Source organism: Chelonia mydas, chromosome 3 (genome assembly GCF_015237465.2).
Source record: "Chelonia mydas isolate rCheMyd1 chromosome 3, rCheMyd1.pri.v2, whole genome shotgun sequence".
NCBI lineage: Eukaryota > Metazoa > Chordata > Testudines > Cheloniidae > Chelonia > Chelonia mydas.
Window position 1 is genome coordinate 186,225,856 of NC_057851.1, and position 13,144 is coordinate 186,238,999.

Consider the following 13,144-nt stretch of genomic DNA (forward strand, 5'->3'; position numbering starts at 1 on the left):
CTCCAACCCCCTGCCTCAACTCGGAGTCCCCTCCTGCACCCCAAACCCCTTATCCCTGGCCCCATCCCAGAGCCCACACCCCCAGCCAGAGCCCTAAGCCCCTCCCACACCCCAACCCCCTGCCCCGGCCCAGTGAAAGTGAGTGAGGGCGGGAAAGAGCAAGCGATGGGGTTGTGGGGTGGGATGGAGCGAACAAGAATGGGGCCTTGGATAAGGGACAGGGCAGGAGGCGGGGTAGGGGTGTTCAGTTTTGTGTGACTAGAAAGTTGGCAACCCTAGCTACATACTTAATAGAATGCAGTGGAAGCTCCCTCCCCTCTGCTGGGTGGTGCAAAAAGGGGGTCAGGGCCATGATCCTGCCACCACCATGCCCTGTGGAGAAACTCACACTGCTGTCCGGGGTAGCCTGGAGCAAAGCTGGAATCCTGTGGGGGCCCTGTGGAGAGGAAGAAGGGATGGGAAGCTTCCGTCCTCCTTCTTCTCCCACCTGAAATCTTTTGTAAAGAGACGGCTCTGTGCACAGGAAACACGCTCTGCGCACAGTACTGCAGACTGGGAATGTGCTGCTTTATTCAGCTATATAACAAACAGAGTGGGGGAAATCACCACTAACTAAACAGGGAGTGGAGCATGGTGCCAGCCCATAATACTCTGAGTGACCCAGTTAACCCTTGATGACCACATTACTACAAACACCACCGTGCAGGTGCAGATGCAAGCTACTCTATGGGGCTGATTCTGCTTTCACACTGGTCTCACATAGGTGTGATTCCATTGACTTCAGTGGAGTTATTCCTCATTTATTCTATTGTAACTAGGAGCAAAATGGGCCATCATGTAGATATGCCCACCACATACAAGAGACACAATTATACACACCCATGCATACACACACACGATCGCTGAGAGGAGAGTTAAAAAGAAGAGCAAACATGAGGTAATTTGACACATTTCAACTTATTTTGGGCTTGAGTGTAACTTTCTGCTGAATGGGTATTTTAACGTCAAATATTAAAAGGAATTACTTAGGTAATTGAGGTAGCTCTGTTGAGTTGTGCAGAAAGTGCCCTGAAGTTAGGGCCTGAGACAGCCAGCTTGCTAAGAATATAATTACCTCACAAAGAGCAGGTGACGGGAGGGACAAGCCTCCAGCCTTCTCAGTCTTCTGCTTAAACAAAGGAAAGCTTGACAAATGTGTGTGCATATTAGAGCCTTTGGTCTGCAAATTCCTCTTCCGCTTACACGGTCATCAAAGATTCAGGAGGCTGTATCTTTTTGATTACTAATTTATGCTGTTTACAGACTGCGTAAGAAAGAACAACAAGATTGGTGCCTTGCTATTAGGACAAATCGACATTTGTTGAATGGGATGCCATTCCAGCACAGTGGGGTCTTATTTCACTTGAGAGGCAGGACACCGAAAACATAAAATTCGGTAATAAAATAAGCCTTGATTCTGCTACCTTGGTTAGCACAGCCTGAAATCAGCTGCAATGCTCCCATGAGCAAGGGTTGCAAGATAGTGTCTATATGTCTTCATAGCAAGACTGTGCCTGGCCCCTGCCTCAGTGTCTAGGGTAGGGAGTTGGAGGGAGAGGGCTCAAGGGGTGAAATCCTGGCCCCCCCGAAGTGACCCAGTTGACTTCAAGGGGCCAGGATTTCACTCACTGACTCTATCTCTTTTTGTGCTTCTGTCTATTGGACAGGCAGGAGAGTCCTTGGGCTCGGTGCAACTGGTGGCACTAGCCTCTCCACAGGGCCAGGGCAGGACATGTGGCCCTGTCCCCCAACCCACTGCCCTAGACCAGCCAGCGAAGCTTGCCAGGCGCAAAAAGCAACTATGGTCTACTTGTGCTTCCCAGAGCTCCAAGAGTCATTGTGTCTGCTTCAGACACACACCTCCCACTGCTTCCAGCCCATTTACTACTGCCACTAACGGGGGGCTCTGTCTTAAAGGCCCAGTACAGCTCTTTCATATTAACCAGAGACTACAGTAGACTGTGCAGTACACTCCCCAGAACTCCATTTTCTTCATTGGGAGTTGTGGGTGTGCAAGGAGTGTAGGGCCAAACCCTTTGTCAGATGTCTACTGTTTAATATACACAAGCACTTCATTGTTATGTGTTCATTGCTGCTTTTTAAACATTTCCCCCCTGTGCCTAAAGAGCCTCTCAGATAACCAGAAATGTGGGTGTCCTCTCTCAAGACAATGAAATCTTGACGCAAAGGTTGCCATTTAATAATCGCTTTTCATTCTGTCCACTTGTCAGATTTATTAACCTTCTTTATTTCTTTAAATATCTGAATAAGGGGAGCTGTGTTCCCCCTCAACTCAAGCCCTGAATGGACTCATGCAGTTTTGAATTAAAAAGAAAAAAATTACACTAAGGTTCTGTCATAAACTGAGGCAAAGCAGAGAATTGTAAATTAAGGCATCCACCAGCTCTAACTCAGATCACCATGAGGAGAAAAAATAGCCACTGTGACTGAAGGATGGAGCTCCAATTTCTAAGGTTATGTCTTTAAAACATGTACTGGTGACTCAGTAGAGCAGAGAAACGTAGACTTTATACCACATCCAGTTACACTGTAGCCCTTTGTCAGGTCTACATAATATGCATAATCAGGAAATAAGAGGTGCTCCATTGCTTGAAACATTTATTACAAGACTGGACAAAGTACTAAGCCCCTGATTTAAGGAAAATGCCTAACTTTAAGCATGTAAGTCATCCCAATGAAGTCACATGCTTAATGTTAGGCATGCACTGAAGAACCTGTCCTAATTGGGGCCCTGAGAACGAGAATGGACTGGGTAACACAATGGGTCATATTTTCCAGCCGCTATGTCACCGACATGTAACTGTGTGTGCAGGCATGAACTTCAACTAGCGCAGCAGGTAACTGCACACAGAGAGGTACAAGTCCCTGTTGGTCATGCACAGTTGCTTGCTAGCCCGTGCGTATTTGGAGAAGCTATTCTTTTAAAAATTTAGCCCGAGACTTATTTTCTTCATCAAGCCTGTCATTTATTTTTAATGTGTGTGTATTGGCCTTAGTCAGCTTCATAAACAATTTGCCTTTTTATTTTTAAATATAAAAGAGCCTAAATCACACAATGGACTGTGCAACCTGCAACTTTGCATCTTAAGAAAGAAAGAAAGAAAGAAAGAAAGAAAGAAAGAAAGAAAGAAAGAAAGAAGCGGCTTTTAACTTAGGTAGGAGCACAGGGGAAAAATTAGCTGACATGAATAGACCTTTTATTTGCAATTCTAAATGTTTAAAAATGACTCGAAAGACATGCCTGAAATCTTGTAAATGCATTTTAAAAGTCACACAAGTACAAAAGTAAACCTCCATCTCCCAAACCCAGGACCTCCTTCTCCCCTCTAAAATAACCTCTTTCTAGGCTGGGACCATGTAGAAGAAGTTCTAATGCACAACTAATCCCCCTGGATGAGTGCTAAACTCCTGAAAATAGCAGCTTAGAATGGAAGTGCTGACACAAGGTTAACGACGGCAGCACGAATTTACCAGTTGTGTGCAGTGCTCTTGCAACATTCCTCGCCTGAAACACAGTCTGAGCATGGGACAGGGCAGTATGTTTAAGAAAAGAAGAGTCAGTGATCGTGTCTGACAGAAATTCTCCCAAGCAATACAGTCTGCGCTCATGATTTTGACTGCTCAAAGCTAAAGGAGGTATTTAGCCAAATTTCAATTCCTCTTACAAATAAAGCTAGATCAAATAAAACTGCATTTTTTATTATTATTATTTTTTTTTTGGGTGGGGGGATCATTATTCATTTAAATGACAAGTTTATATATGATAATTACAGTCATTAATGAAGACACACTTACTTACTTTACCATAGATTATGAAGATAAAAGAAGATCACTCAAGAATCATTTTCTGGTAGAGTCAATAAGAAAATTAGTCCAAATATATCTGGAAAATTGTTCTTAAATAATGCCCTAAAGGTTAAAGAAACAATAGGTGCAGATGTAATGGAAGAAATTAAAATGACACACTAGAGGTCACTGTTGCTACTTGAGCAAAAGGTTTATGTGCTTCCTTATAGCTTGTTTAAGATAGTAAAGATCAAACCTTTCAGCAGAAAAAGTACTTCTGTTTCTAGATTTCAAAGCATGTAGAGCCTGATATCCTGAAAAAATAAACAACAGATTGCTTTTGGCTGGAGGACTGTGCTAATGATCGTGGAAATGGTATGCACTGTATATGCTAAGAAATTAGCCATAATGCAATAGAATTTTATTTTGTGTGGCATCTTTCATACAAATGGCATGCCCAAACACTTCATAGCTTGTAGCATTAAATAATATAGCATTACATTACAGAGATAAATAATAACTGGGAGAGAAATTAAATGTTATAGACAAGGGGCAAAAGACGTTACCATATCTGAAACCTGTGAGAAACCATAATTACAAATCCCAGCCAAAGATACACAAGGAAGACAAATAATTAAGTCTCATACCACAGGAGAAAATCTCAGTCTCCCCAATTCATTCATGAGCTGAGTGTACAAAGGAAGCAACTATTTAGTATCACAAACACAGTCCCATGTCTGGATACGTATGAAAAAGAGCTGCCTCTGAATGCCTGAGGGCATGGCCATTCAGTATAAATTCAGGAACAGGCCGTGTATGTTGTGCATGTTATAGCCTTCAGCAATTAAAGGGACTGGGTTTTGGAAAGTGTTATTTACCCAATAATAACTGTAGCCTTAATGCTTCGGGAGCCCAATTCTGCACCACTGCCTACAATGGGTATATTGCCCTTGACTTCAATGGCCACTGGAGCAGATCACTAATGTGGAGCATTTCTGGGCCCAATCCTGCACAGTGCAGAGCATCTCCGGAGAGGTGCTGATCATTCCCAATTCAGTGGACAGTAAAGTCTTTTCAGACCTCACAGAATCAGGCCCCAAATGTCAAGAAATATTAATTGGCTAGACTGGCCATGCATTCTTTAAGCAGTAAGCATGAGGGCACTGTTGTACCATCTGGTTCTGAGTGGATAAACTGAGCGGCCAAAGGCTGACTAGTTTATCACCACAAGGGCAACCAGAGTACTGCAGCTGAGGGACAGATGCAGAGCAGGCAGGAATATCCCCCCTCTTGCACAAACTCACTCAGGTGTGAGCTCTAGTACTGTACTACAGTAGCTGTTACAGATAGGCAGTAAGTGTGAATCAACATCAGAGAAAGAGGAGCTCAATTTAATTATAATTGTTTGTATTGTGGGAGCACTTAGGAACCACAATCAAGGATCAGGGCCCCCTTGTACTAAGCACTATACAGACAAGTAGCAAAGAAGACAGACCCTTGCCCCATGAAGCTTCCAGTCGAGGGCCCAGAATTTCACAAGTGAGCTCAGGCGCCCGATTTGAGATACCTCAGGGGGTTGGTGTAAGCACTTTCAGAAAATCAGACCCCTTTAAGATGTCTCAAGTTGGGCACCAAAAATCACTACTCATTTTTGAACCTATAGGTCTAGGTGTCAGACGGGATATAAGCAATGGCTGAAACAGGCAAACAGAGTGGCTGTGAGATGAAGTAACAATCAGACAAAGTCTGGCAGAAAAGCAGAAGGCTCAGCTCACCATTTGACTATTAATATAGTTTTCCATTTGTTTTTTTGTCACTCCTTCCTTAGCAAGAATGGGCCAAATCATGAATTCTTTATTCACTCTTTACTGAGACCAACCTCCAACTAAAATCAATGAGTAAAGACCAAAGGGCAACTGCTACCTTTATGCAAAAAGCCATTGGGAAGGACATATAGAAACTCAACCTAGTTTGGGGGAAGGGCCATGAATCTTGGCACCTAGAAGGAGTTGAGTTTGCCTGTAGGGGTGCTGTGAAGTGGGAGGGAACAGGGAATCCTACTGTTTTGTCTCAGCCCACTTCCTGGTGAGGAAATTTGGGCCAAAGGAGCAGATGATTTGCTTCTAGCCACCAGACATGATTTGACCTCCCTTAATTCAATAGCCCCTATCCTCTCCACTTTCAAGACCCTCTTAAAAAACCTCTTATGCCATGCTGCCTAGAGTGAATTCCCAGACCTCTGTCTGCCCATCTATCCTTAGACTGTGAGCTTCTCAGGGCAGAGATGATGCCTTCCTGTACGGTAGAAATGTGCTCAGCACATTGTGTGTACTAGTGCAAAGCAGTAATAATTAAAGGCACTGTGGTCTAATGGCTAGAGCACTCACCCATGAGTCTGGTTCTCTACCCAGTTCTGCCACTGGCCTGCTGTGTGACCTTGGGCAAGTCACTTCACATCATGTATTTCTGCTTCTCCTCCCACCCTTTGCCTGTCTTGTCTATTTAGATTGCAAAGTCTCTGGGGCAGGGCATATCTATGATTATATGTATAAACAGCACCTAGCACAATGGGGTCCTGATCTTGGTTGAGGCCATTAAAAGAATTAATAAATAATAAATAATAATGGGAGGAGATGATCTAGCCTTTCAAAAGAATGCAGATTTTGGCCAATAGATATAGTGTTATATCCTCCATTATGCCCCTTTCCCCCACCCTTTGTCTATTTGTCTATTCACATTATCAGCTCTTCAGGGCAGTCTTTTACTCTCTTTGTACAGTCCCTAGCACAATGAAACTCTGCAGGCTCTAGGAGCCGACACAACACAAATATGTAGTGATATCTAGTGATCAGGTAGTGCAAGATAGGATCAGATAATAAGAGACTCCTGCTGCATGTGCTCATTGAACAAGTATCACACGGTATTATCACCACGCACATAACAAATCCAAAGGATAACAAGAGCAGAAACCATCTCAACTCCGTTGCTTCCCTTCACCTCTGTCACAGAGATTCAGTAGTTAGCTAACGTTATTTTAAACACAGTTTTGATCAACAATATTAGGCAGCTACTTAGCAGGAGAAAATTAACACATGAGCTTGTTAGAGGATATGCACTTGTTACCAGTACTAGGGATTATTATTTTTAAAATGCTTTTTAATTTCCTACTATTACCAGAGTAATTTATTTAGACATATGTACGTCAGAGCCCGTAGGTAACATACTTTATCTGTGATTGTCTTGAAGGCATAGAAACATGGGATCCAATCCTCAAATCCTTACCTGGGGAGTTTTGCCTAAAAAAAAAATAAAAAAAAATGGGAGTTTTGCCTAAAAATTAAGGCCTGGATCATGTAAGGTGTTGAATACATGCAATTCCCATCAACTTCAATGTAAAGCTTAGAGGAAGCTTAGTATTTCACAGAAGCAAGTCCTGAATTAAGACTGCTGGACTAGGCTTACTACATTTGCAATTGGATTTACATTATTGTTGTTATTATTAGCCTTTAATTAGAGATGAGCTATGGATGAAAAACCCAGCCATTTCTTGGGAAAGAGGCCATTGTCTCCCAATCAACTGGGCTTGTTCTCCTCTCACAATAGGTTTTTCACCAGTGCAACTCAGCTGTCTTCACTGGAGTTCATTCTCTTTCATGGCAGCACAAGTGAGCACACAGTCCATCTGATCTGGGGAAGGGAGAGTTTAGAATGGGGAAGATTGCTTTAATACATGCTCAGAGGACGGTGAGCTCGATATACCTCTGCTGGCTCCAGAGGAGGCATTACTAGGAGAGCTGGAGGCTGTACTGGAACCAGCAGGAGCAAATTGAGTCCTGCCAGAGGCTTTAATTTTTGCTGGGGCTCTGAAGGAAGCTGTACAGGAGATGCCCCAACTCAGTGTATTTTCCAAGTGTCCCCACCACTTACCTGCTGGCCTTGTCTGCTTTGTCCACTGCAGAATGTTGTGGGCTATGGTTGGCTTGCATAGCTGCACTTCCTATCTGGGTGGAATTTCCACTGCAGGGCCCCCAAAGCCTGGGTCAAGCAAGGAAGCCCTGAGGTCGTGTATGAAATTTCAGCTCTCATGAATAACTTGAGAGATGCCTTAAATCTATAAAGTACATTGACATTCAAGAAGGAAGCAAGGTCCAGAATCCACATAACAGAGATGAAACATCAGGGCAAGAGACATTTAACTGATGTCAAATTTAAACCCCCTATTAAAAAAAGAAGTGTCCTCTAGTCTGCACCAGACCATCCATTCTGGTAATCTCATTCCATATTTCTTTTTATTGTTGAAAGAAGCAGTAGATTAATGACAGTAGGAATCCCACTGGAAAGAACACACTCCTTATAAGGCACGCTTGAGAGAGAGATTTTGGAAATCTTTACATAGAACTACTTTGTTGCCAAGGAATGTTGCATTTGTAACATTTACATTTGAAAATCCTTAACCCAGGTCAACATAGTTCAGCCAAATTAATTCCATCTAGATAAATGAAGTTGAGGATTACCTGTCAGGAAAAGACCCCGAACGGCACACTGTAACTTAGTGCCACACTTAAAAAACCACCTAGGGACTGTGGTGGATCCGTTCAGTCAAGGAGGATGAATTGAAGAGGTACACCATTAAAGTATATTAACAACAGAAAGAGAGGGGCAAGGTGACACCTATTTGCTTAAACTTTTTCCCCAGTGAATGAGCTGCCCCTGAACAGTTACTACAATTTGGAGAAAAGTGGTGGTGATTGTTTCAGAACATGAATTAAAATGTAACCTTAATGAAGCAAGTCAATATTTACTCCTTGCAGTGTTGTCAGCTCTTGTGATTTTATCAAGATACTTGGGATAATGGTTGTTTTTCTTAAAGCCCCAGGTCCTGGAGTCATGTGAATATGTGAGACTCTCAGCTCTCATTTTAAAAAAGCAGCTTTCTGACCCTCATGGTTGCAGAGAAAAAACATGAAAATATGGCCTCAGTGTGCTTGAAAAGTTCAAAAACCAGATGGCAAAAAAAAAAGAAAAAAAGAAAAGAAAAAGAAAAAGAAACCAAAATGTGTTCTTTTTTTTAAAAAATCTCATGCTGGATAAGCCAGTCTCATGATTTTTGGAGCCTAACTCCATACTTGGGTCAACTGGGTGGTTCAATAGCATAACTTCATTTTGCCATATGGAAGGGGGGAGATCTCATTTTCCAAAGCAGTCGTGCTGGAATGATCTGTATCTAACACACAGTGTCTTTGGGTTCATAGAGGTTGACAACTACATGTGTTCTCCGGCAAGCCAGGAAAGACCGATGATTAAAGGTATTGTAGTCCGATAGCTCTTTTGGCCACATGACTGTTGATTATCCATTGTATGGGTGAAGAAGGAATTCTAAAGCAGAACATCATGACAAAGAATTGCAGTGGGCAGTTACCTATAGGATCCCATTTGGATGATTTTGATTGTAGTATGAGGAGTGAAACTGGAGAAATGGGGTCATGTTTCAGGGGGACCCAGTTTGGTGCGACACCAGCAATTCAGCCATACAAGTGGGAGCCAGCCTGCTAACATGTAAACTCTAGAGTCTCAGCATGTTCAATAACAATCTCTTTCCTACAGCTCTGCCTGCCTGCTGCATAATTTTTTTTGCTAATGAAACTCTGATGTCTCAGCTGCATTGCACTTGCTACTGCAAAAACAGTTTGCACTGCTTGTATAATGGTTATGGATGGGTTATAAATTAACCCCCTAAAATACAAATATGTGGTTTATGTACCTATGAAACTGAGATGCCTTTTGTTTTCTGTGTCAGTATGAATTGTGCCTTTGGATTTCTAGGAACTCTATGTGGCGGGAGTTCTGCAGTCATTTGTTCTGAGATGCTGCAGCCCCTAATGAGAGGAAACTCATGTCTTGAGCTCTATAATGGGGACTTAGCTTCTTTTCTTTCTCGTTGTTATTACTCAAACCAAACAAATTCTTCCTCTTCGGTTAACAGCTGGTGTATAGACATGTAGAGCCCAATTCTACTACAATTGAAATCCAGATAATGTTGTCAATGACATCACTGAGAGCAGACTCATAGTCCATTTTTTAAAATAAGTATCATTTAGCTATGAATGTTGTCTTTCAAAAACCATTGGCCCTCCTCCTAGGACTCTGCTGACTTCAGTGCAATCATATGAGCGTGGATTTTGGCCCACTGAAGCTGGAGCTATAGATTTTAGGGCTCACATTATGCTGTGCACGTGCGCTACGCACATACATAAAAAATCCATGTCCTGTTCAGTAGCCACTTTTCAAATTGAAATATCTCAGCCATTTTAAATGGCGTTTTTATTTTTTGCAAAAGACACTCAAAAGCAATTAGAGGACCATATCGCCTGATCCCTTGCCAAATTTCAGTGTTCAGATCAAAGCTGGGTTTGAGTTACTGTACCAAAGTGCAAAAGTATCCCAAACTAGTTTACATACATTAAAAACAAAGAAAACCCTAGCTTTTAAAAAGAAAAGAAAAAGCCACTTATAAAAGAAATGCGTGCTCCCAATCTGAAACCATGTGTCAGCCTGGAGCAACCTGTTAAAGTTGAGTTATGAACCCCTGGAAAAAATAATCGTTTCTAATGGCAATGCTGTGAAAACCCTTAACTAAAGCAGAAGCACTATGGGTGCAGCGTTCCTGCTGTAGCTATGAATAATAAAGGCTTTCTCAATACCTCGCTTTGGAGAGGTGATCAAAATATATTTTATGTTTATTCTGTGGTCATGAAAGTCATTAGTCCAGCCCCCCGCCTAATTAAAAAAAATCAAACTATTTTGCTTGCAACCAATTACAAATTATTAGAATGAACTGTCGGTTGATGTTTAAACTCTGGTAAACAAGCAATTCCAAAGCTCACAGGCGATCTGCAATTCACTTGGTAGGCTCGTACTTCACTATGAGCATGAATGCACTCATTAGAGTCATGCTAAAGAGCTTTAAAAAGTCATGAATTGTGCCTCCAAGTCAGCGGTAATTTCAAACTTTTCCAAGCGTGGGAACCAATGGAGCTGCTGAAACACAAGATTTGTTCACATGCAGATCTCATTTTGAGTGCACTTTGACTTTCAGTGTTTGTACAGTGAGTCGCCGTCTACACTATGTGGAACTATATCAAACCACAAAAGCACCGTGATAGGAAGTGGGAGCTAGTGGGGCCTGATTCTCCACGGCCTGGCCCATTGTACAATCAATGTAAAGTGTGTGTAAAATGCTACTACTAGTGTAAGAAGAATTCTAAGTTGGTAGCACTTTGTACCCCTTTTGTACAGGTATAAGTGACTACACACTGAGCAAGGCAATGGAAATCCGGCTCAAGAAAGCCTACAAACTTGGGGCCAGATCCTCAGCTAGTGTAAGTCAGTGTAGCCTCATTAAAATCAATGGAGCTATCTAAGGCAATTTACACCAATTGCATGGTGCTGTGTTCTTTCCCATAGTTGCTGCTAATTTGCTATTTGGCCTTGAGTAAGTCACTTATCTTCTCTGCCTCAGGGCTTAATTCTCATTTACACTAAAACCACTTTACACCATTCTGACAATGAAAAGGGAACTTAAAGTGGGCATCAACTATATTCACACCCATTTCAAGGCCTCTTTTACATGCTAGAGTGGGTGTCAAGTGGCCTCAGTATAAATAGGTTTTCAGTTCCCCCATCTATTGAATGCTACAGTAGTACTTACCTCTCTGCCTCAGAGGGGTTTGTGAGGAATGGTTAGTTAATGTTTTTATGGTGTTTTGAAAATAAAGGCCATGTAAAATTACATATCACAGAGGACAATGGAGAAAAATACTTTCTTTATCCTTCCTCAAAAATATAAGAGGACTGAGGGAGAAGCTCTATGTTCATGGAGTCCCAAAACAACATGTCCAGTACCCACGGTTACACCAGAGAGGATAATGGTTTGTTTGTTTGTTTGTTTTGTTTTGTTTTGTTTTTTTTTAAGATGCAGTATAAACTCTCATGCTATCGGACATAAACCAAACACTAAATGACAGGGGTTAAGAAGAAATTAACCTCTCAGCAGGATATTCCAACATTTTCCACAGTAGAATTTTTTTCCAATTCCTCTGAAGTACTGGCCATCATCAGACACAAGACACTGGTACGATCTGGGGTCTATAGCACTTCTTGTGTTCCCTGAAAATGGGGAAAAATTTACAAAAAATGTTTTTTTCTATAAGCTGGGAATATGAGCATTTAATGGAAATCAAATAACAGGTTTTTCAATAGCTCATCTGAGGCAGATCTGGGAAAGATCCAAATGGAGCTTTTAAGTTTCTTGTGTCTTTTCAACAAGTGTCTATCTAGTTCTTTGTTCTTAGAGATGCACTTTGTTACTCTGATGTTTACCTTCAGTAAGGAAGAACAGAAGACTTTATCTGCCTACAATAAATGATATGGCTAATAATAGCATTTGCACCAGAGTTATCCAAGCAAGAGTAGGTTTAATCAAATCGCATGATTCAGAGTCTCAACTGATCAACCGCAGGAGTCAGGAAGAAATTCCTCCCCACCCCCACACCTCACTGCAACTCCCCATTGTATTATATTGCACAACTGGCTAAATCAGAGGCTTTCAAACTTTTTCATTGTGTAGACCACAATTTAATAGAGGGGTCCACAATTAATGGACATCTTCTCTTTTGTTCACAATTACACAGATCACTTCACTCCCACTTGTGGGCTGTGACAACTACAGCAATTATCTGGAAAAGTAACATAAGGAAAGTGTTGATGTGTTTTTAGCTGTCTGTTGTGTAGTTTAGGAGATGATCACAAAGCCAGCACTATGTGACCAGCTGCTATCTCCAGACCACCAGTAATTGCTCTGTGGTACACGGATGAGATATTAAGAACCATTGCTTTAGCTAGATTAGCATTATAAGGTTCTTTCAAATACCTCTGAAAAGTATCACAATATTTAGTTCTCAAAAAGAAAAGGAGTACTTGTGGCACCTTAGAGACTAACCAATTTATTTGAGCATAAGCTTTCGTGAGCTACAGCTCACTTCATCGGATGCATCAATATTTAGTTCTATGGACCAGTGGACTTATCCAGTGTGTTAAACTCTATGGGCTCAGTCCTGATCTCAGTAAAGTGAATGCAACCCCCAGTGAAGAAAGTGTTCCCTGAATAACTGATGGTAGAACATTTCTAGAAAAGTGCTGAAATATCCTTGCTATCTTCTGATGTCTAAGAAAAGAACATGGTGTTTCTTCCCTCATTTCCAAATCACAATTTGATACCAAGCAAACTACAATGGAGAGA